Raw genomic sequence first — 25229 nt, 5'->3', positions numbered from 1 at the left:
CACTTGAGAATATAGCTTTTCTTTTTTTCAAAAGCAGAATCGATTCTAAGTTTACGGGTGGAGATTATAAATAATGAGATTCTTTCACTTCTTTTTCCATGAGCCATGTTCTGCTGGCAGGAAGCTGATCCTCACATCTTATCTGAGCCATGCCTATTGTGGTTTAAGTCAATTTCCTCTCCCTTAATCCTACTTCTCCAAATGTTCTTCCCTGAGTGGCAAGCTGCAACCTCATGACTCTGGTGCCTCTTGTGAACCTTTCAGCTCAACCTAATTGAGCCAAAAAGGGTATCAGACTGGAATTCACCATTCTTGTTTCATCTTATTCCAATAATCCACAAGCCGGGTTCTCACAAATTTTATCAATACAAATGCCCCTTCTGAGATACCTCCTGTTTTGTCCTTTATCTGTTGATATTTCAGAGTATAAGGGCACTCTAGCTACAGATAGCATTTAAAAATCTCTTTCCCTGCAATGCCCACATCATTCTTCAGATAAATTATTATCATCATTTTAGAAGAAGCAAGTCCCATAGATTGTCTCAATATTTCACCTTCTAATGTACCATCATTTAATTATTATGTGTTCTCTGTCTGCATTTCTGAATTGACTCTTCAATCTAGTATCATCAAATAGCACACACTCCCAATAAGGGAAGTTAATAGCCACTTTATGAGTCCACATCCCTCTTGCTATCTCAATTAACTACTATTTCTTTCTTTATGTATTGTGTTTGCACTTACTTATAGGGTAAATATTACAATTCGATACATGTGTACATATACAATATGTAGCGATAAAATAACCAATGTGTTTAGAGGACACCACCCCTCTTCAACCCCAATGTGATCGTGAAAAGCCACATTAATGTAATTTTGAATATGATATAAACATCAATTCCTAGACTAAGTACTAAGTTCTAAGTTCTAAGTACTAAGTACTAAGTACTGAGTTCTAAGTTCCTAGACTAACTTCTTTCAGGCAGAATAGCTTTCAGTGAAATTGTTGAATTTCTATACTAGCCCTTTCCATATTCACCTACCTCCCTAACCATTTTGGCCCATTGTTCCTTATTACATGCTGGTATTTTACATGATTCTGTACTTTTGCCTTTTTGTTTCTCATGATTGTGAATGCTTACTGACTCCCTTCTTTTCTGTTCTGAATGTTTTTCAAAGCCTCAAGAGACAGAGGTTATCCCTATGATGCTCTAATCAACCTCTTCTATGTCTGAATCAGTATAAGTTGAGTATCATACATACCCCTTTGTATCTAAGGCTTCAAATCTCTAGCACCACATCTGAAACAGACATGCTCATCATTGTGTGTGCCTTATCTCAGTGGAAGGAAAGTATGTTTCAAGTATGACATCTTTGATTATCATTAAATAATTTAATTCTCCTGTTATAACTTTTGCTGCCTTAAAAGTTGAATAAAAATATCATGTGATATTTTCTGTCCCCACTCTTTTCTCATTAGTAGCCTACAACTTCTTTAAGGACAAAGATGTTATTTGACCCAGAATAATTATATAGAAAATATGACTAAGTGGTGATGATTTTAGTCCCAGAATGCTTTATAGAGGGACAAAACAATATGATTCTAATCACAAAGATGTAAAAGAAAAAGAACATGATTACAAAGTTCATTTTTATCCAACAAAGTATTAATCCTAATGTTTCACATTTACTGCCAGAGCAGTTTTTTAAAACAACACAATTCTTATGGTCTAATTATACTGTGTCAAAAGGATCAGTCGCTCTCTATTTGTAATAATGAATTTGTCAGTCAAGTGATTGGAGTTTTTCACAATATTATCACAAACTACATGTTCATTTGTCTCTACTTATCCTGCATTTCAACTATTATATACCGTGTATGTTAATACGTATCTATCCTTCACATGCACATTTCTGTACCTGGAGAGCCTCCTGGTTCATTCACAGTTATCTTGTCATGAGATGATGCATTTATTCTTCAAACCCAGGTAAATTATTTTCTCAATTACTTATCACCTAGGAAATTTCTAGCTTATCTCTTCTTTACTTTGCATGTACCTAAATTAAAGCCTGACTATACTGCATTTATGCTAGCTGTTTACATGGCTCTATCAGGCATCCTAATTCATTTACTCATTTTTGGAGTTCCAGAGCTTAGAGTAAGAATCCAAGGTGACGCAGACACTCCATATATATTACTTAAATCTGACTAAAATATCTGTGGAACAAATTGTTTTTCATAGCTTGGCTCCACCTTGGTTCACAACTAACTTTTATCCATGTTAAGTACATGGCTCCAATTCTATCCCAGTAGAAAAGTATTTAAACGACAAGTGTTTCTTTCTGCTGACTGTACATAAAACACAGGAAGTGCTTAGTGAAGGATCCAGAATTAAAATCTGGCTGGTAATGAACTTTCACCTACTAGCACAGCAACTATTCTGATAAGTGATGCCTTCTAACTTAACCCTATGCTTTCTTCATAGACATGGTTAGGCACATATCAAAGAAAGGCAAACATAACTTTAACCAGACTTATATTTTTATCCTCCTTAGCAAGGAAAAGAACAAAATAAAAGGCAGAGTGAAAATGGAAAAAGCTGAGTGGGTAGAAAAGAAGAAATTTATTATCTAGAGTCAAAAAGCAAAGCTACAATTATACCTTAGTCTCTTAGAAAGATGCTAGACGTTAAATGCAGTTGAATCATAGCCTGCATACTCCTATTTTCAGCACTAGGAAAGCTGAAACAGGAGAATAGTAACTTTGAGGCCTGTCTACACTGCATAGTAAGACTCTATTCCCACCCAAAAGAAAAATAAATAATCAGGCATGAAATTTTCAGAGAACCCATTTCAAGTTCTCTCCTTTATATTTCTTCTCCATCATTCCTGCCCTATCTTGTCTCTCCATTTTTCTCCTCTTCTCCTTTGACTGTTTCTTTTCTCTCTTTTGGTCTAGTTCAATATGAGGATGAATGTGAGGATGAATGTCTGAGCCTCTGCCTAGAGTTATAAGTGGGTATAACTTCCATGAATTTTAAATACAGAAACCCAGATAAAGTAAAAGGTGAGGCAGGCTTAGTATAAATCAGGAATAGCAATATGACTACATGAGACAAACTAAAATGTGTTTGAAACATCAAGTTTCCTCATAGAAAAGCACATAGATTTTTGTACTTCATATTCAGTCCTACTCCAGATGTCTGTTCCCAACAAGATAAAATTTATCTAGCCACAACTCTATGCTAAAGTGTCTACTCTTCCTGGAAACATCTGTTGGCAAGAGCAATTTTTGCTTTTGCAAAAAATGTTTGTTTTTTGTTTTTGCAGCTAAAGAAGCAAGCCTACTGTCAAAGATCTCAACAAAGAATCTCAACCCTCTGTGTTCACAAAGTCCCCTCATCCATAACTTTAGAATTTCTTCCTGGAAAGTATAAAGTATTCACTTAAATTTTAGTTTGAACTAGTATGTTTCATCCTATGCTTGCTAGATACACCTAGACTTGAAAACCCTGCTCATTCTTTTGACATGTCATAGAATCATATCATCTTTAAACACCTCAGCATCTATCCTGTACCATCTGGAGATGGTTTTGTACCACAACAATGTTTTTTTTTGTTGTTGTTGTAGTTATTGTTTTGAGTTCATTAAGTGCACAGGAAGCAAAAATAGAAATAAAAAATTCAAATGCATGATAGAGCAGTAGATACATCTATTAAAATATCATCAAATTGGGAATTCCTGATTATGAGAAATGACTAGATCAAGAGTAATACATAAGATGAACAATACATTTCAGTCTTTTTCAGTTCCTGTTAAAGAGCTCTTAGCAAGTTGGGTCTAAAAGCAAGAGGATACATATGGCTCTATCCAATGTTTTTGTGAACACCATGCTACTTCCACAGTGCTGGCTCCTCAGCTATGTACATTATTAACTCTTTCTTACCACCAGGGCCTTTGAAATTTCTCTCAATCAATGGCTTGTTCCTTCTCATCTTTTAGACCTTAAAGTCTCTTCTCCACGGAACAGTTTTACTCCAAAACCTAGTTAAAATAGATCTCCTTATCATTTCCTTACATCTACTTGGAATCTATTCTTTACTTCAGAGTAATTCTCACCAGTTAGAATAATTTCTTTTACTTAAGAGATGGCTTAGTGGATAAGCAACTGCTTTTCTTGAAGATAGTCCAAGTTTGGTACCAAGCATCCATGTCAAGTGGTTCACTTCTGCTATAACTCAAGCTCCAGGTAATCAATTACCCTCCTCTGCCTCTGAAGGCACTCGTACTCACATGCACAAATACAATTTACATAAATAATAAATAAAAACAGAGTCTGGAGAGATAGTTCAGTGGTTTAAAGCACTTGCTAATTTTGAAGAAGGCTGGGATTTAGTCCTTTGCACCAAAACCAGGCACTGTACAACCTCCAGTATCTCCAGGTTGTAGGGAATCGAATTCCCTCTTCTGACATCCATAGGCACTTAAACACCAATGGTAAACATACATACACCCAGGCACATGCATATATACTTTTTTTAAAAAAAAAAAGATGCATCCTTTTTTTGCTGGTCACTTCCCTAGTTCTAGAGAAAATGTATTTGCAACTGAGAATTCTGTAGCCAACAGAAACTAGGTTTTATTCATTTACGGAAAAATAACACTTAGAATAGCATTTGGTACAGGATGGGCTATATTAAATAAATCCATTAGTGAGTAAATGGATTAGACTCAGGAAGTTGACAACGCTGAAGCCAGTGTTATGGTTTTGCTGCAATGAAGAATTTAAATGTATGAAAAGAGCAAGGATGTGTTAAGTTAAACAACAGACTTCAGTCAGAGCAGAGCTCAACCTTTGAGCATGGAAGATAGACAAGATAAGAGAAATTGACCAGCTAAGTGTGAAGATTAGTTAACCTCATCGCTCACTTTTGTAAGATATAATATCCTCAAGTGTAAAACAGATCATAACCCCTGTTGTACCTGTACTACAAAGCTATTGTGATCTCTGATGTAAGAATGTGTGAAAATAGGATGGGGTGGGAACTCATGGATATGTGGCTTATCTGCAACTACCCATAGCTCAGTTTTGGCACCAAATGACTCTATAACTGCCTTCCAACCCTGTGGACTGCAGAGTCATTGTTGAAAGGAAGTCTGAGCAGCAACTGCCTGGATTTCTAGATCATACCTCTTCAGTTACTCAAGAATGACAGTTGGTTTTTTTTTTTCATCAGCCCTTCTGCACCATCCCACCCTCTACTCTTCTTCCACACTATCTTCTCAAGAGTCTACATGTGGCAATTTCCATGCTAGCATTTCTTCATCAATGTGGAAATGTTCTGAACTCTTGGGCCCTCTTTAGATATCCTAGGGGTAGTAACCACCTCATAAAAGAAACTAGATTTTCTTGATTGTTTTTCTTTAAACACAATACCTGCTATGCCCATAGACACAACTGTCAATATATTTTCTCTTCTTTTAAACTGAGTTATCTCTTCGGGGTTTATTCTGACAAGTGAGACTACTCTTCTTAAGTGCATAGCTTTGGAAATTTGGCTTAGATTATATTAGCTCCTACAACTGAAGCCTAGGTGAACCTGCATGAACCAAATGTTGAACAGCAGTTAGTTATCCCATTTTACCATCTTTGTTGTTGTTGGTTTTGGTTTTCCAAGACAGTTTCTCTGTATAGCTTTGGCTGAACTGGACTTGTTTATGTAAACCAGGCTGGCCTCAAATTCACAGAGATCTGCCTTTCTCTGCCTCTGCCTCTCCAAGTGCTCAGATTACAAGTGTGCACCATTGTGCCCTGCTCCATCTCACCTTCTTAATCATAGAGATTGTGTAGATCATGTTGACAGTTAAGAAGGGGTAGGCATTCATCCTTGGGAATGCTTCATCCTTTAATTTATTCATTTCATAAACACAGGATAACGTAACTTGAGCCAATTACTCCAAATTTCTCACCACTGTAATGTTCAAACACAGAAGACAGATATGCAAGATGCAATGGCAAAACAGAAAAAAAAATATTTCTTGGAAGACAGGAATAGTTTCACAAAGGAGATTTGAACTGAAACGTGAAAGAAAAAAATAAGAGGGTAGCATGAATATTATAGGTAAATATGGAAAGACATGATTGGCATTCTAGAATGGAGCTTTAAAACACATTAGGTAGGGGGCTACAGCTGGGATACAAAGTAAATAAACTGTAATTAATATAAAAATAAAAATAAAGAAAACAAAGAAGAAAAAACACAGTGTGCAAAGATAAGGATACTTGAAGCAGAAAGCGATATTTTGTAGCTAAGATCTTGAGTGTAAGAGCTACATTGAGGAGTAGCAGGAGTTGAAATTGTGTAGATAAGCTGAGAATTGTTAATGGTGTGGTGGATTTATATCTGAAACAATAGAAATTTCTAAGATAATACTAAAATCCATTTCTTACCCTCCCAAACTATATTATCTGGGCTAAGATGAGAAAACTCAGGCTGATAAATGTATGTGTACTTACTGGAGCAGCATGACCAAGAATTTCAATGTGAAATGATGCTAGGAAACCTGAAATCTCTGTCTGCTGTTTTTGTGATTGCCATAGAGTAAGGACAAAAAAAATTTTTGCAATATACAGACAGAATTTTCATTTTCTACTTATCTCTAGACAGCTAAGAGCCCAAACTTTTCTCAAGAGATCAGATAGTTGCAGGAAAAGACTAAAATGGCAAAACAATTCTTCAGACAGTAGATAATCATGCTTACAGAAAATCTTCACTGACCTGCAGTGAAAGAAACAGAACATGGGAGGAAGAGGTGTAAGTGACTGGGGCCAATTAATATTCTGACCTTTACAAGTACAAATGATTCATTTAAAATTGTTTGTGTGCCTTTCATTTTAACAATTTATCTAAACTAAAAAATGTGAGCTTGTTTCATCCCCAGTTCTAAAGAACAGTTTGATGGACTGAATTTTACCCTCTTGTACAAATTCAGATGAATGCATAAAACATTCCCCTAAATTTATCTAGAGATAAGGCTTTTAAAGAGCAATTAAGTTAAAATGAAGCTCTTAGGCTGGACCTTATTCTAATATGACTAGTATTATTATAATAAGTGATGCTAACACAATAAGTGGTACACACAGATGCACAGAGAAAAAGCCATGTGATGTCATAATAAGAAGATAAACACAAGCCCGGAAAAGAGTACTTGTCAAAAAAATTAGCTGGCCAACAGTTTAACCTTGGACATTGAGTTTCAAGAACAGTAGTAAAATAATTTGTTAGGATGCAAATCTGTGATATACTGTTTGGAAGCCATACCAAAATAATTCAAACAAAGACCATTTTGAAAAGGGAAGCCTTTTTTTTTTTTGTTCTCTTTTTAAAAATTTATATTTTTTATTAATTATAATTTATTCACTTTTTATCCCAGCTGAAGCCCCCTCCCTCATTCCCTTCCAACCCCACCCTCCCTCTCTCTTCTCCTCCCATGCCACGCCCCAAGTCCACTGATAGGGAGGTACTCTTCCCCTTCCCTCTGACACTAGCCAGCAAGATCCCATCAGGACTGGCTGCATTGTCTTCCTCGTGGCCTGTATAAGGCTGCTACTTTATTAGGAGGAGGTGATCAAAGAACCCATCACTGAGTTCAGGTCAGAGACAGTCCCTGTTCCTGTTACTAGAGAAACCACTTGGACACTGAACTGCCTTGGGTTTCATCACTGCAGGGGTTCAAGTTTATCTCCATACACGGAACTTGTTTGGAGCATCAGTGTCAGAAAAGACTCCTGGGCCCAGATTTTTTGGTTCAGTTGCTCTCCTGGGGAGTTCCTGTCTCTCCCCACCCCCAGGTCTTTCTATCTCCTCCTTCTTTCATAAGATTTCCTGCACTCTGCCCAAAGTTTGGTTATAAGCTTCAGCATCTATTTTGATACACCGCTGGGTAGAGTCATTCAAAGACCCTCTGTGGTAGGTTTCTGTCATGTTTCCTATTTTCTCCCTCTTCCAATGACCATCCCCTTTGCCTTTCTGAGTGAGGATTGATCATCTTACTCCTTAGTTTCTTTAGGCGTACAGATTTTAGTATATTTATCCTATATTATATGTCTAATATCCATTTATAAGTGAGTATATACCATGTTTGTCCTTCTGATTTTGGGATACCTCACTCAGGATGGATGATCTTTTCTAGATAACACCATTTGCCTTCAAATTTCACGATTTTCTTGTTTTTAATTGCTGAGTAGTATTCCATTGTGTAAATGTACCACAATTTCTGTAGTCATTCCTCAGTTGAGGAACCTGGGTTGTTTCCAGGTTCCGGCTATTACAAATAAAGCTGCTACAAACATGGTTGAGCAGTGTCCTTGTGTACTTGAGCATATTTTGGATATATGCCTAAGAGTGGTATAGCTGGATCTTAAGAAAGCATTATTCCTAATTTTCTAAAAAAGTGCCAGATTGATTTCCAAAGTGGTTGTACAAGATTACATTCCCACCATGAATGGAGGTATGTTCCCCTTTCTCCACATCCTCTCCAGCATGCATTGTCACTTGAGTTTTTGATCTTAGCCATTCAGATGGGAGTAAGGTGAACTCTCAGTATCATTTTGATTTGCATTTCCCTGATGACTAAGGACACTGAGCATTTCTTTAAGTGTTTCTCCGCCATTTGATATTCCTCCAATTCTCTTCAAATTACTCCACAAAATAGGAACAAACCAAACTCATTCTATGAATTGAGAGTCACCTTGATACCTAAACCATATGAAGACCTAACAAAAAAGGCAACTTCAGCCCTATCTCTGTTATGAACATTGATGCAAAAATACTCAATAAAATACTTGCAAACCAAATCCAAGAACACATCAAAGATATCATCCATCATGACCAAGTAGGCTTCATCCCAGGCATCCAGGACTGGCTCAATATACAGAAATCCATCAATGTAATCTACCATACAAACAAACTGAAGGGGAAAAAAAACACATGATCATCTCCTTAGATGCCAAAAAAGTATTTAAAAAAAATCCAACACCCATTCGTGTTTAAAGTATTAGAGAGATCAGGGATACAAGGCACATACCTAAACATAGTAAAGACAATATACAGCAAGCCTATAGCCAACATCAAACTAAACAGAGAGAAAATTAAACCAATACCGTTGAAATAAGGGGCAAGGCAAGGCTGCCCACTCTCTCCATATCTCTTCAACATAGTACTTCAAGTCCTAGCTAGAGCAACTAAAGATCAAGAGGATATAAATCAGAAAGGAAGAAGTCAAAGTATCACCATTTGCAGATGATATGGCAGTATACATGAAGAACCACAAAAATTCAGAGAACTAGTTCAGCTGATAAAGACCTTCAGCAAAGTGACTGAATACAAAATTATCTCAAAAAAGTCAGTAGCCCTCCTGTATACAAAAAACAAAAGAGCTAAGAAAGAAATTAGGGATACAACAACCTTCACAATAGCCACAAATAACATAAAGTACCTTGGTGTGACTCTAACCAAGCAAGTGAAAGAGCTATTTCAAAAACAAACAAACAAACAAAAACAAACAAACAAAAAACCTTCAAGTTTCTGAAACAAGAAATAGAAGAAGATATGAGAAGATGGAAAGTTCTCCCATGCTCATGGATTAATAGGATTAACATAGTGAAAATGGCCATCCTGCCAAAAGCAATCTACAGATTCAATGCAATTCCCATCAAATTCCCAACGCAATTCTTTACAGACCTTGAAAGAACAATTCTCATCTTCATATGGAAAAACCAAAAACTCAAAATTGCCAAAACAATCCTGTACAGCAGATAGTCTAGAGTTATCTCCATGCCTGATCTCAAGCTGTACTATAGAGCAATAATAATAATAGTAAAAAAAATAATAGTAAAAAACTGCATGGTACTGACATAGAAACAGAATGGTAGATCAATGGAATCAAATAAAAGACCTAAAAATAAACCCACACACTTACAGATACTTGATTTTTTACAAAGAAGCCAAAACCATACAATGGAAAAAAAATAGCATCTTCAACAAATGGATAAAACAAAGTCAAAAGATAATTTTGAGAGACCTAATGTCTTTAAGGAATTAATGCTCTTTAAGGAATGAATAAGCTTTAAGATACAATATTAACCCTGGCCCAACAATCCTGCCAATAAAAGATGGGCAAGAACCAGATGCTAATCTGAACATGATTAATGCAAGCTTCTAAGAAGTGAGAAGTGCTTTTACAAAATGTAAAGAGAAATTTCCCAGGATAGAAGTAGCAAAGATTATTTCACTGCCTCATGAGAATAAGAAGTTAGTTCTCAAAAGACTGGTCATTTCCAGCTGAATATCACAAGCCTGATCTAAGCTTATTTTTGTAACTTTGTCTCCTCTTTTTAAAAAAATTTTAAGAGTAAAGTTTTGTTTATATCGTTACCACTTATAATTATTATATTTAGGATAAAGTTTAATTTATATCTAACATTTAATTTTTTACTTTTAACTTTTTATTAAAAAATATTTTTCATACAATATATTATGATTAGGCTTTCCTTCTTTTACTCTTTCCAGTCTTCCCCAGCTCCCTTTCCACCTGGATCACACCATTCCTATCTCTAAATAGAAAACAGACAGCCTGGCTCCCCTAGTGACACATGCCTGTAATCCCAGCTTTCAGGGAGGAAGAGGCAGGCCAATCTCCAAACCAAAACAAACAAACAAAAAAAATAAGTAGATTTTAAGGAAAAATAAAGAAATAAAAATAAGAAAAAGCAAAAACAAACACAATAAAATAGGGGAAAAAAACAAGCAAATAAGAAAAAGTGAAAGAAAAAGCTCAAGAAACATTCACCTAGACACAGAGACACACAGAAAACTCACAAAAAAGGCAAAGCAGAAGCCAATATATATGATATACATGTATAGTAAATGCATACATACTATATATATAAATAATGTATAAACCATATATAATATGCATAATATATATTTGGGTTGTAAGGTAAAAATAAGAAAAGACCCAAAACAATCTTGTACAACAACAGATCATCTGGAGGTATCTCCATCCCCGATCTCAAGTTGTACTACAGAGCAATAGTAATAAAAACTGCATGGTATTGGCATAAAAACAGAAAGGAGGATCAATGGAACCGCATAGAAGACCCAGAAATAAACCCACACACCTATGAATACTGGATATTTGACAAAGAAGCCAAATCCATTCAATGGAAAAAAGACAGCATCTTCAACAAATGGTGCTGGACCAACTGGATGTCTACATGCAGAAAAATGAAAATAGATCCATATTTATCACCCTGCACAAAACTAAAGTCCAAGTGGATCAAAGACCTCAACATAAAACCAGATACTCTAAATCTGTTAGAAGAAAAAGTGGGGAACAGCCTAGAACTCATTGGCACAGGAGAAAACTTCCTAAACAGAACACCAACAGCACAGGCTCTAAGAGCAACAATCAATAAATGGGACCTCATGAAACTGAAAAGCTTCTGTAAAGCAAAGGACACCATCATCAAAACAAAACAACAGCCTACAGATTGGGAAAGAATCTTCACTAACCCTTTATCTGACAGAGGACTAATATCCAGTATATACAAAGAACTAAAGAAGTTGAAAAGCAGCAAACCAAGTAATCCAATTAAAAAATGGGGAACAGAGCTAAACAGAGAATTCTCGACAGAGGAATATCGAATGGCAGAGAAACACTTAAAGAAATGCTCAACCTCATTAGGCATCAGGGAAATGCAAATCAAAACGACCCTGAGATATCACCTTACACCCATCAGAATGGCCAAGATGAAAAACTCAAGTGACAACACATGCTGGAGAGGTTGTGGAGAAAGGGGAACCCTCCTCCACTGCTGGTGGGAATGTAAACTGGTACAACCCCTCTGGAAATCTATCTGGCCCTTTCTCAGACAATTAGGAATAGTGCTTCCTCAAGACCCAGCTATGCCACTGCTAGGTATATACCCAAACTTTGCTCAAGTACACAAAAGGGATACTTGCTCAACCATGTTTATAGCAGCTTTATTTGTAATAGCCAGAACCTGGAAACAACCCAGATGTCCATCAACGGAGGAATGGGTACAGAAATTGTGGTATTTTTACACAATGGAATACTACTCAGCAATCAAAAAGGAAGAAATCATGAAATTTGCAGGCAAATGATGGGATCGAGAAAAGATCATTCTGAGTGAAATATCCCAGAAGGAGAAAGACAAACACGGTATATACTCACTTATATAGACCTATAAGATATGATAAACATAATGAAATCTATACACCTAAAAAAGATAATCAAGAGAGTGGACATAGGGTAAGATGATCAATCCTCGTTTAGAAAGACAGATGGGATGTGCATTGAATGTATGACAGGAGTCTACTGAGCACATCTGAAAGACTCTAACTAGCAGTGTTTTCAAAGCAGATACAAAGACTCGTGACCAAACCTTCGGCAGAGTACAGGGAATCATATGAAAGAAGGGGCGTTAGTATGATGGGGAAAGGATAGGAGCTCCACAAGGACCAAATATATCTGGGCACAGGGTCTTTTCTGAGACTGACATTCAACCAAGGACCATGTATGGATATAACCTAGAAACTCTGCTCAGATGTAGCCTGTGGTAGCTCAGTAACCAATTGGTTTCCCATAGTGAGGGGAACAAGGACTATTTCTAACAGGAACTCAATGACTGGCTCTTTGGCCTTCCCACCCCCCAAGGGAGGAGCAGTCCTGTTAGGCCACAGAGGAGGGCTTTGCAGCCAGTCCTGAATATACCTGATAAAACAGGGTCAGATGAAAGGGGAGGAGGTCCTCCCCAATCAGTGGACTTGGAAAGGGGCAGGGAGGAGATGAGGGAGGGAGGGTGGGATTGGGAGGGAATGAGGGAGCAGGACACGGCTGGGATACAGAGTTAATAAAATGTAACTGATAAGAAAAAAATAAAATTAAAAAGAAAAGAAAAGGCAGAAAAAAAATCCCTGACAGAACATTATGAGATAAAGAATGATTACAAACAACATTCTGATATACTTTGTGTCCTCTTAATCTAGTGCATTTATAAAAGTGAGGCAAATCATTCCCCATTTCTCCTTCTGCCAGCCTGATCAGGAGAAAAGTTGCTTGAACCTCTTAAAAATGTGATTCACGTTTTTCTATTTGTAAAAAATAAAAATAAGTTTCAGGACACAGTCACACATGTGTATAATGTAATTTGATCATATGTACTGCCATCCACACTTTCTTGTCTCCCTCACAACTTCTATTTGTGCCTTCACTTCCTAATTAAGCCCCCTTCTGCTTTCATGTCTTTTTATTTAAAATCGTGTGTTTATTTAAACACACGAGAGAAAACATGCAATATTTATCATTTTGAATCTGACTTATTTCTTTTATTATGTTGAATTCCAGTACCATCCATTTTCCTGTAAATGACAATTTTGTCCTTCTTTATGGCTGAATAATACTCCATTAAGGGGGGGAGGGAGTTTCTTTATCAACCATCCTGAATTCATCCCAAGATCCAGAATACAGTGAATATAAAGCTTTGGTTGTATATGGTCTCCAGCACAATACATTATATTTAAGCATAAATCTATATACACAGTTTGGGGTTTAGACATATTCCTTATCCTTGTTTAATTTAGTTATATAGATTAGTCGTGTGAAAAACAAAAATGGCAAACACATAACACGAAACTTTGCTGGATAATTCTTTTGTTCTATATACTACTGTGATAACTGACCTCCTTTGCCAACTTGACACAACTTGGAATCACCAAGAGGTGGGGGCAAAATTACAAGAAAAAAAAATGTGGAAAGGTAAGGAAAGGTGTGTAAGCAAGTTTAAGGCTTTAGACAAGAAGCACAAAGTTGACAAAGAATTTATAGTTGTTAAAGAGATTAGAGCCATTAAGGAGAAAATGGTGCTATACACTGAGACAATAGAAAAGGTAACCCGAGCATAGGACTCCACACACTGAATAACCCCACAGGGGCTCCTTTATCCAAAACAACTGCTTTGGAAACATTTCAACTGGGTGAGCATACAAAGGCATCATACTGAGCTGGCCAAACTTGGCAGTGTCACCCATGTGATACTGGCTTTGCAAGCATGAAATACAAAGGATTAAGAGGGTCATGGAGTCTTCCATTGTGTTTTCTGAAAACAACTGAGCCCAGGTAATATTTGGCAGCATCAGAGTTCCTGAAAGGGGGCTGTCAGGGTCTATTTCATGAAACTGAATGGTTAAGTCTAAGTTGTAGCAGAGACCCCAGTATATTGGACCATGAAATGACTAGAGAGGAAAGCCGCAGAAACTAAAAAAGATTCTATATATACTGCAGGCAGACTAAAATGATTGTGATACTGTGTTATTCAGGATTCTTTAGTGGAACAGAGCTTATAGACTGAATATATATGTATATATATATATATATACATATATATGTATATTTATTTGCATACATGCACACATGTATATTTATATATATGTATATATGTATATATATATAGATAGATAGATATTTTTTGAGTGGTTTACAGGTTATAGTCTGGCTAGTCCTATACTGGCTGTCTCCTAACAGAAAGGTAAAAAATCTGATGCTTATTTTGTCCATGAGGCTGTATGTCTCAGCTGGTCTTCAGTATACAAGAGAATTCTGAAAAAGTAGGCTCTCACACCAGCAAAGGAATGCCTGAGCAGCAGAATAGATGAACGTGCCAGCAAGAGTGAGGGCAAGCAGGTGAAAAAAAATGAAAGCTTCCTTCATCTATGTAGGAAAGCTCTCATCATCTTCATATAAGCTGCTGCCAGAAGGTGTGGCCCAGATTAAGATAGGGTCTTCCAGACTCAAATAATCCAATCAAGAAGACTCTGTCACAGATATATGCAGCTGTGTACATTTGAGTCAATTCCAGGCAGTCAAGTTGATGACCAAGGTTAGCTATCACAGATACCCAAACACTTTAGATATCAGTGGATTCCATCAAGAGCCTCAAATTCTTAGGCTACAGGATTTGGTATTTTCTCTGCTAGATTGCAGTCTTGCTTTGGTGACCATTTCTTGCTATACCCAGCACCTCTTCTCTTTTGCTATGGGAAAGTGTATCCTAAGCTAGTATAGACTGAAGTTTGTAAACTACTTTTTTCTTTTCATAGTTCACAAGTAAGAGATTGCCTTGAGGCTCAAATGAGACTAGGGCTTTGAATTTTAAACAAATTGGAAGTATTCAAGATTGTGGACTGAATGCATTTTGCATTATAAGATATCCATAAGACTGTAGAGACAAGGAGTGGGAGGCTCTATACTGAACAACAGGTGGTTGAATGTCAGGTTGAATAGAGGTTGATATTCTTGAATGTCAAGCTAATAGGACTTAGAATCACCATCAAAACAAACCTCTGGGCTTGTCTTGAGAGATTTTTTTTTAGATTGGGTTAATTGAGGTAAGAAGAGCCATTCTAAATATGTACAGTGCTATTGCAGAGGATGGGATGCAAGGCTGAATAGAAAAGGAGAAAGAGAGAGGGGTAGCTGCATTTATTTCTCTCTGAGTTCTGACTGTAGATGTAACATGGCCAGCAGCTTCATGTTCCCACCAGTGTGACTTTCTTCTCATGATGAACTGAACCCTTGAGTTGGGCCTAAGTGAAAGAAGACTGGTGAAACATCACTTATTGTCTAAATTCCACTTATTTGAAGTAACAAAAATGGCAACATTTATAGAGACAAAAAGCATATTAGTGGTTGCTGGGCTTGGAGATTTGTTGGGGGGCGAGAGGGTTTAACGGCTATTTATGGGTGCAGACATAAGAAAGGTTGACAAATATATTGTGAATTCAGATATTATTGATGGTTTGTGAATGTACTTTTAAAAGCATTGAATTCCACACTTAAAATTAGTGTGTTTTATGTTTTGTGGATTATATCTATATAATGCTTTTAGTAAAGCTACAATAGTATCAGCAAGACAGAAAAGGCATAAAGACAGAGTTGGATCCATTTCCCCCTCTTTACAGCAAGTCCACTAGAATAAAATTACTGGGAGAGTGAGCTATTAACTAGTCTTTTATGGTTATGCAATGTCTAAACTTATCTGTGTTCCTTTAAAAAATACAAAGCTACCATTTTATCAAATCATACAACTGATATGTAGGCTCAAAAAGCATTATTTATTGAACATTGAGTAGAGCCCAGAAATATTTTTGTTAACATATATATATACATATATATATATATATATATATATATATATATATATATTACAATTTGTTCACGTTGTAATCCCCCTTCGCTCCCTCCCTACACCCCTCCCAATCCCTCCCTTCCTCCTCCTGCTCCATGAATGCTCCTCCACAAGTCCACTGATAGGGGAGGTCTTCTTTTCCTTTCTTCTGATCCTAGTCAATTAGGACTCATCAGGAGTGGCTGCATTGTCATCCTCTGTGGCCTGGTAAGGCTGCTTCCCCCTCAGGGGGAGGTCATCAGAAAGCAGGCCAATCACTTCATGTCAGAGGCAGTCCTTGTTCTCATTACTATGGAACCCACTTGGACACTGAACTGCCATGAGCTACATCTGTGCAGGGGTTCTAGGTTATCTCCATGCATGGTACTTGGTTGGACTATAAGTCTCAGGAAAGACCCCTGTGCTCAGATTTTTTTTTTTTGTTCTCTTGCTCTCCTTGTGGAGCTCCTGGTCCTCTCCAGATCTTACTATTTCCCACTTCTTTCATAAGATTCCCTGCACTCTGCCCAAAAGTTGGCCATAAGTCTCAGCATCTGCTTTGATAGTCTGCAGGGCAGAGTCTTTCAGAGGCCCTCTGTGGCAGGCTCCTAACTTGTTCCCTGTTTTCTCCTTCTTCTGATGTCAATCCTCATTGCCTTTATGGATGGGGATTGAGCATTTTAGCAAGAGTCCTCTCCCTTGATTAATTTATTTAAGTGTACAGATTTTAGTAGGTTTATCCTATATTATACGTCTATATGAGTGAGTATATACCATGTGTGTCTTTCTGCTTCTGGGACAGCTCACTCAGGATGATCCTTTCCAAGTTCCACCATTTACCTTCAAATTTCATGATTTTCTTATTTTTCATTGTTGAATAATATTCCATTATGTAGATATAACACAATTTCTGTATCCATTCTTCAGTTGAGGGGCATCTGGGTTGTTTCCAGCTTCTGGCTATCACAAATAAAGCTGCTACAAACATGGTTGATCAAATGTCCTTATTGTGTAGTAGAATCTCTTTTGGATATATGCCTAGGAGTGGTATGGCTGGGTCTTGAGGAAGCCAATCCTAGCTGTCTGAGAAAGCACCAGACTGATTTCCAGAGTGGTTGTACAAGTTTACATTCCCACCAGCAGTGGAGGAGGGTTCCCCTTTCTCCACAACCTCTCCAGCATGTGTTGTCACTTGAGATTTTTATCTTGGCCATTCTGATGTGTATAAGGTGAAATCTCAGGGTCATTTTGATTTTCATTTCCCTGGTGACTAAGGATGTTGGGCATTTCTTTAAGTGATTCTCTGCCATTTGATATTCTTCAATCGAGAATCTCTGTTTAGCTCTGTTCCCCATTTTTAATGAGATTACTTGGTTTGCTGCTTTTCACCTTCTTTAGTTCTTTATATATACTGGATATTAGCCCTCTGTCAGATATAGGGTTGGTGAAGATTCTTTCCCAATCTGTAGGCAGTCGTTTTGTTCTGATTACAGTGTCCTTTGCTTTACAGAAGCTTTTCAGTTTCATGAGGTACCATTTATTGATTGTTGATCTTAGAGCCTGTGCTGTTGGTATTCTGTTCAGGAAGTTGTCTCCTGTGCCAATGAGTTCAAGGCTCTTCTTCACTTTTTCTTCTAATCAATTTAATGTGTCTAGTTTTATGTTGAGGTCTTTGATCCACTTGGACTTTAGTTTTGTGCAGAGTGATAAGTATGGATCTATTTGCATTTTTCTACATGTAGACATCCAGTTAGTCCAGAACCATTTGTTGAGGATGCTATCTTTTTTCCATTGTATGGTTTTGGCATCTTTGTCAAAAATCAGGTGTCCATAAGTTTGTGGGTTTGTTTCTGGATCTTCTATTCAGTTCCATTGATCCACCATTCTGTTCCTATGCCAGTACCATGCAGTTTTTATTACTATTGCTCTATAGTACAACTTGAGATCAGGGATGGAGATACCTCCAGAAGGTCTTTTATTGTAGAGGATTGTTTTATCAATTCTGGGTTTCTTGTTATTCCATATGAAGTTGAGAATTTTTTTTTCAAGGTCTGTAAAGAATTGTGTTGGTAATTTGATGGGAACTGTATTGAATCTCTAGATTGCTTTTGGTAAGATGGCTATTTTTACTATATTAATACTGCCAAGCATGGGAAATTTTTCCATCTTCTGATATCTTCTTCTAATTCTTTCTTCAAAGACTTGAAATTTTTTTCATACAAGTCTTTGACTTGCTTGGTTATGGTCACACCAAGGTACTTTATGTCTTTTGTGGCTATTGTGAAAGATGTTGTTTCCCTAATTTCTATCTCAGCCCTTTTGTCTTTTGTATACAGGAGGGCTACTGATTTTTTTTTTTTAGTTAATTTTGTATCCAGCCACTTTGCTGAAGGTGGTTATCACCTGCAGGAGTTCCCTGGTAGAGTTTTTGGGGTCACTCAGGCATACTATCATAGCATCTGCAAATAGTGATACTTTGATTTCTTCTTTTCCGATTTGTGTCCCCTTGATCTCCTTCAATTGTCTTATTGCTCTAGCATGGACTTCAAGTATTATGTTGAAAAGATATGGAGAGAGTGGGCAGCCTTGCCTTTTCCCTGATTTCATAGGTATTGCTTTAAGTTTCTCTCTTTTTAGTTTGATATTGGCTATAGTTTTGCTAAATATTGCCTTTACTGTGTTTAGATATGTGCCTTGTATCCCTGATCTCTCAAAGACTTTAAACATGAATGGATGTTGGATTTTGTCAAATGCTTTTTCAGCACCTAAGGAGATGATCATTTTCTTTCAGTTTGTTAATATGGTGGATCACATTGATGGATTGCCGTATGTTGAACCACACCTGCATACCTAGGATGAAGCCTACTTGGTCATAGTGGTTGACATCTTTGATTTGTTCTTGAATTTCCTTTGCAAGTATTTTATTGAGTATTTTTGCATCAATGTTCATAAAGGAGATTGGCCTGGAATTCTCTTTATTTGTTCGGTCTTTGTGTGATTTAGGTACCAAGGTGACTGTGGCATCATAGAATGTGTTTGGTAGTGTTCCTTTTGTTTCTATTTTGTGTAATAATTTGAAGAGAATTGGAGTTAACTCTTATTTGAAGGTCTGGTAGAATTCAGCACTGAAACCATCTGGTCCTGGGCTTTTTTTGGATGGTAGACTTTTGATGATTATTTCTATTTCCTTAGGGGATATAGGACTATTTAATTGATTTATCTGGTCTTGATTCAGCATTGGTAAGTGAAATCAATCAAGAAAATTGTCCATTTCATTTAGATTTTCAAATTTTATGGCATATAGACTTTTGAAGTAAGTCCTAATGCTTGTTTGGATTTGACAGAGTCTGTTGTTATGTCTCTTTTTTCATGTCTGATTTATTAATTTGGATAGTGTCTCACCGCCTTTTAGTTAGTTTGACTAAGGGTTTATCTATCTTGTTGATTTTTTCAAAGAACCAGCTCTTGATTTCATTAATTCTTTGAATTGTTTTATATGTTTCTAATTGATTAATTTCAGCCCTGAGTTTGATTATTTCTAGCCGTCTACTCCCTTTTTGGTGTGTCTGCTTCTTTTTTCTTCCCCCCTAGGGCTTTTAGGTGAGCCATTAATTTGCTTGAATGGGATGTCTCATTCTGCTCTCATGTGTGCAGCTGAAGGCTAGAATTAGGAGCCTGTGGATAGCCAGAAACTTTCCCGGAGCTAGGTGTTCTGAGGTAGGGCCAGATGTTTCCTGCACCATGGGGTTTTCTCCCAATGGGAAGGCCCAGTATGTGGTGTTTGGGTTGGTGTGTACAGCGTGCAGGTGCTGGCAGGTGAGAGCTCCAAGCTGGTGACTGGGCAGGAACCTGAGACCTTTCCCCGAGAACTTTCCCGTGTGTGTTGGGGGGGGGAGGGTCAGCTGAATGCTCTAAGCTTTTTCCTTCTCTGTGAGGTTTTCTCCTGACAGGGACTCCCAGTCTCTGATGCCCTGGGGTGTACAGTTCTGTCTGTGATGGATAGTCGGGTGCGCAGGTGGTCTCTGGGCTGGCGGCGTGTACCCACTGGTCTGCAGGCCCTTTTCCAGGGATAGACTAGGTGACCTGAGGTCAGTCCCATTTCCTACCTTCCCTGTGGGTTTTTCTCATGAATGGGACTCCCAGTCTGTGGTGTTTTTGTGCCCACCGTTCAGCCTGGGAAGGTGATCAGGACACGCAGGTGTGTGGCTCTGGTCTGGGGACCGAGTGCCTGCGTGACCTGGGATCTCTTCCGGGTTCTGGCTAGGTGACCTGAGAGTGGACCCAACTGATCCCACACCATGGAGTTTCCTCTCACCTGGGAAACATGATCGCTGCTGTTTTAGGGCCCAGAGTTCAGTCTCTTGGTCGCTGTACCGACATTGCTGTCCTGCTCCTCAGAGGCAGTGTCCTCCTGGCACCGCCAGCCCCCAGAAATCTGTTTTTAACAAAGTTCTATGAGATCAAGAAACATTCTAATTCTGACATTCTGATTTTATTAGAAATAAAGCCATTAAACACTTTTTTCATAAACAAAACCTTTCTCCAGTGTGCCCTGAAGAGATAAAAGAGCTGAAGGATGGGGAGGAGTATAGCAAAATGCTATCTTCCAGCACTCACAAACTCACAGCAGCTGTGCTACCCCACCCCAACCACCTTCACTCCCCACTCCAGCATATAAACCTTCTCAAGATCTTCCAGCATGAGTTCAGGAAGGGTTCCTGAGGCCCATCCCTATGGGAGGATCTATTGCCTGTTGATTGTTGTTGGAGAAGGAAGAGTCATGTTTCTCTGTGGGTACAGCCCCTGATACTTTGGCCATACCCCAAATAGATGGCCCTACAAACACACAATTATGGATGGTATTAATTGGGTGAAGAAGAAGAATACAAGAGTTTGGAAAGGAGACACAATATAAAGTTATGAAAGGAGTTGAAGAGATGAAGAGGAGGAGGATATGAACAGAATATATTGTTTACATGTATTAAAACTTCAAAATAAATAAATAAAATACTATTTAAAAGCAAAATTTAAAAGTCTTCAAATCTAAATTCAGAAAAGTCTTTAAAGGCACACCTACATCACGTATCTTTATTTTGTCACATAGTTTATGAAACCACTTCATGCTTATCCATTTCAAAATGAGAAAACTGACGCTAGGATTACTCACTAAGTCAGGGACTTAAGAGAAGCTTAAACCCATCACCAATACTTTGTCCAAGAATGAACAATCACATCACATTTCTTAATATAAATAACACATTAGGAAGAACTTTTTTAAAAGGTTATCCAAAAGTCTTGCTGAATCCTCCATTAAGAAAAGTATAAGGCAAAGAAGGAAACTCTGTATATCTATCTGCCTGAGTCACCACAAGCAAGACATCTGCTATCAGCTCCATCCTCTTAGAATGCTGAAGCTCAGTGATGCACAGGCATGAATTCTGTCAGTCTTTTTGGAATAAATGCTGGGTCTTATACACAGGAAAACTGTGATTTTGCTTATTTTCATTTTGGTTTTTTTTTATTAATTTATTTTTAATTAAATTTTTATTCTTTATATTAATTACAGTTTATTTACTTTGTATCCCAGCTGTGTCCCTCTCCCCTGCCCCCTCTCAATCTCACCCTCCCTCCCTCTTCTCCTCTCATGGACCTCCCCCAGCCCACTAATAGGGGATGTCCTCCCCCTCTTCCATCAGATCCTAGTCTATCAGGTCTCATCAGGAGTGGCTGCATTGTCTTCCTCTGTGGCCTGGCAAGGCTGCACCTCACTCAGAAGAAGGTGATCAAAAAGCAGGCCACTGAGTTCACATCAGAGACAGTCCCTGTTCCCATAGTACTAGGAACTCTCATGGACATTGAGCTGCCATGGGCTACATCTGTGCAGGGGTTCTAGGTTATCTCCATGAATGGTCCTTGGTTGGAGTATCAGTCTAAGAAAAGATCCCTGTACCCAGATTTTATTTTATTTTGTTTTATTTTATTTTATTTTCCTCTCCTTGTGGAGCTCTTGTCTCCTCCAGATCTTTCTATCTCTCCCTTCTTTCATAGGCTTCCCTGCACTCTGTCTAAAGTTTGGCTATGTGTCTCAGCATCTGCTTTGATACCCAGTAGGGTAGAATCTTTCAGAGTCACTCTGTGGTAGGCTCCTGTCCTGTTCCCTGTTTTCTCCCTCTTCCAATGTTCATCCCATTTTCCTTTCTTTTTTAAATTTTTATTTTTTATATTAATTACAGTTTATTCACTTTGTATCCCTGCTGTAGCTCCTTCCCTCATTCCTGCTCAATATCATTCTCCCTCCCGCATCTCCTCCCATGCCCCTCTCCAAGTCCACTGATAGGGGAGGTCCTTTGCCTTTCTGAATGAGGATTGAGCATCTTACCCAGGGTCCTCCTACTTTTTTTTTAAATTATTTATTAATTACACATTATTCACTTTGTATCTCCCTGTGGTTCCCTCCCTCCTTCCATCCCAATCCCTCCTTTCTTCCACCCTCTGCATGCATGCAGATGTGGACCTAGCTACATTGTCCACGTGGCACGCTGGGGTTAGCTACCCAGAGGCTATTTAAGCTGTGGGCTGGCTTTCCCCAGGGTCAGATGATTGTTCAAGGTTCCTGAATAAACTGCATTGAAAAAAAAAATTTGTATACACCTGACCAAGTTTTCTAAAAAAATAAAAAATAAAAAATAAAAAATAAAAAGATACCCAAGACCAGATAGTGCAGACTCTAGAAGCAATGAGTAATTTTTTTTAAACCTTAATGTTGGAGCTGGAGAGCTAGATCAGCAGTTAGGAGCACTTGCTGCTTTTTTTCAGAAGACCTGGGTTCGGGTAGTTCACAAATATCCGTAATTCCAGTTCCAGGGTGTTTGATACCCTCTTCTGGTTTCTGTGGGCAGGTTTGTATGTATGTATGTATGTATGTACATGGTATACATATATATACATATATATGTATATGTGTTTGTAAGTATCTATATATGTACATACATAGTACACATAGATACATGCAGACAAAACACAAATATACATAAAATAAAAATAAATATATATTTTTAAAACAGCCAAGTGTGGGACAGCTTAGAAGACATTAATCAGAAAGACTCCAGTGAACTGCAAAACAGTACAAGTTCTTGGCCACCCACAAGAAACAGTTGATAAGACCTTATTGTTGTACATACCAGAAGCCATGTGTTCAAGCCATAGAGAAATCAAGCCACAACTGACTAAAAGTAAGAGCCAAAAGACAGGAAATGTGGGTACAAAATACCATCTTCTACCCAGGAAGCAGCACAAAGACATGGAAACCAACAACTCACAGTGACTCTGTATGCTAGCACTGGGTCTACAGAAGTCATGCCCCCACTCCAGCACTCAGCAATTGATAGAGAAAGGACTCATGTGGTCCTGGAACATTCCCTTGATCTGTTTATTAGATTCTGTGAAAAGGAGGAAGCATGCTATCCTGTTGTGGACCCACTGATTAGCCCCCTTGACTCTGAGGGTTAGTTCCAAACTCGGGACACAGAGATGGCCTGTATTAAACTCTGTGGAACAGTAAATAAAACTAGATCTAATAAATATGAAAAAGGGATATATATGGATGAGGAGGATTGATATGGGCCTGAGGACAATGAGAGAGAGTGTGTGGAAAAAACTACCAAAATATAAGGTGTACATATATAAAATTAATAACTGTTTTGTTTTTTGAGACAGGATTTCACTGTGTAGCCTTGCCTGTCCTGGACTCACTTTGTATATCAGGTTGGCCAGATTGCTGGGATTACAGATGTGTGTCAACATGCTTGGCTCATATGTGAAATTATTGAAGAACTAAAATGCAAAAAAAAAAGAGGAAGTGTTTACGTAAGGACACATGCAACAATTCATTTCATGAAAATATTGAATCTATACATGTTACTCTTTGTTGACACAAGACCAAAATTAATTTAGACACAGAGAACTTAAACTATGCATAGAGACATAGTCACCAGGATGAATTAATAAGTACTTTCACAATAAGCATAGATAAGATGCCATGGTCATATGGAGGAAAGAGACATTCATGCCAGCTAAGAAATTAGAATATTTATAGGAATGTAGGATTTTCAGTGGGCTTGTAAAAATATGTAGATTTTCAATATGTTAAGCCATATCTGCTTAGTAATCCTCAAATGGGTAGCAAATTTGTGTAAATGTAGAGATGCTCACTAATGGAGTTTTGATTTAAGGAAAAACAAATCATTTAATTTATTTGAGGAAACGGATGTACTGTAAGTACTCAAAATAAGAGAGATGCCAGAGAAGGTAGGAAATTCTCAATAATGGAAGTTCCAAAAAAACTGTTCCAAAGACTCTCAAATTATCTTTGTAGCAAATTGAAAATAATTGATTCAGGAAGCAATGTAATCAAAACTATTAAAGGAATAGTCAATTCATCGCTTCCTGTCTTTTCTTCTCTTGGTGAATAGCACTCATACAATTACGCAAGTCCAAAATCTGTGAGTCATCCCATCATAATTCTAACATCTCTCCTATTATACACTAGGTAGTCAGCTTTCCGGTTTTTTGTTGTTGTTGTTGTTGTTTCATACTTTTATTTTTCTTTATTTTTTAATTTTCACAGCTGTAGCCCCCTTTCTTATCCCTTCCCAACCCCTCCCTCCTTCCCTCTTATCCCCTAGGTCCCTCCCTTAGTCCACTGATAGGGGAGATCTTCCTCCCCTTCCATCTGACCTTAATCTATCAGGTCTCATCAGGACTGGCTGCATTGTCTTCCTCTGTGGCCTGGTAAGGCTGCCCCCCATCCCTCAGAGGGAGGTGATCCGTTTTTATATTAGTTACTTTCTTTTGGTGTGACAAAATGACAGGACCAAAACAGCCTAGAAGAAAAGGGTTGTTTTGGATTGTAGTTACAAAGGGATAAGAAACAATTGGGTTTAGGAAGCATGGTAGCAAGCAGCAGGTATTGTAGCTGGA

This window comes from Meriones unguiculatus, chromosome X, assembly GCF_030254825.1.
Source record: "Meriones unguiculatus strain TT.TT164.6M chromosome X, Bangor_MerUng_6.1, whole genome shotgun sequence".
Classification (NCBI taxonomy): domain Eukaryota; kingdom Metazoa; phylum Chordata; class Mammalia; order Rodentia; family Muridae; genus Meriones; species Meriones unguiculatus.
The sequence above is the reverse complement of the archived record's forward strand: the minus strand, read 5'-3'. Positions refer to the sequence as shown.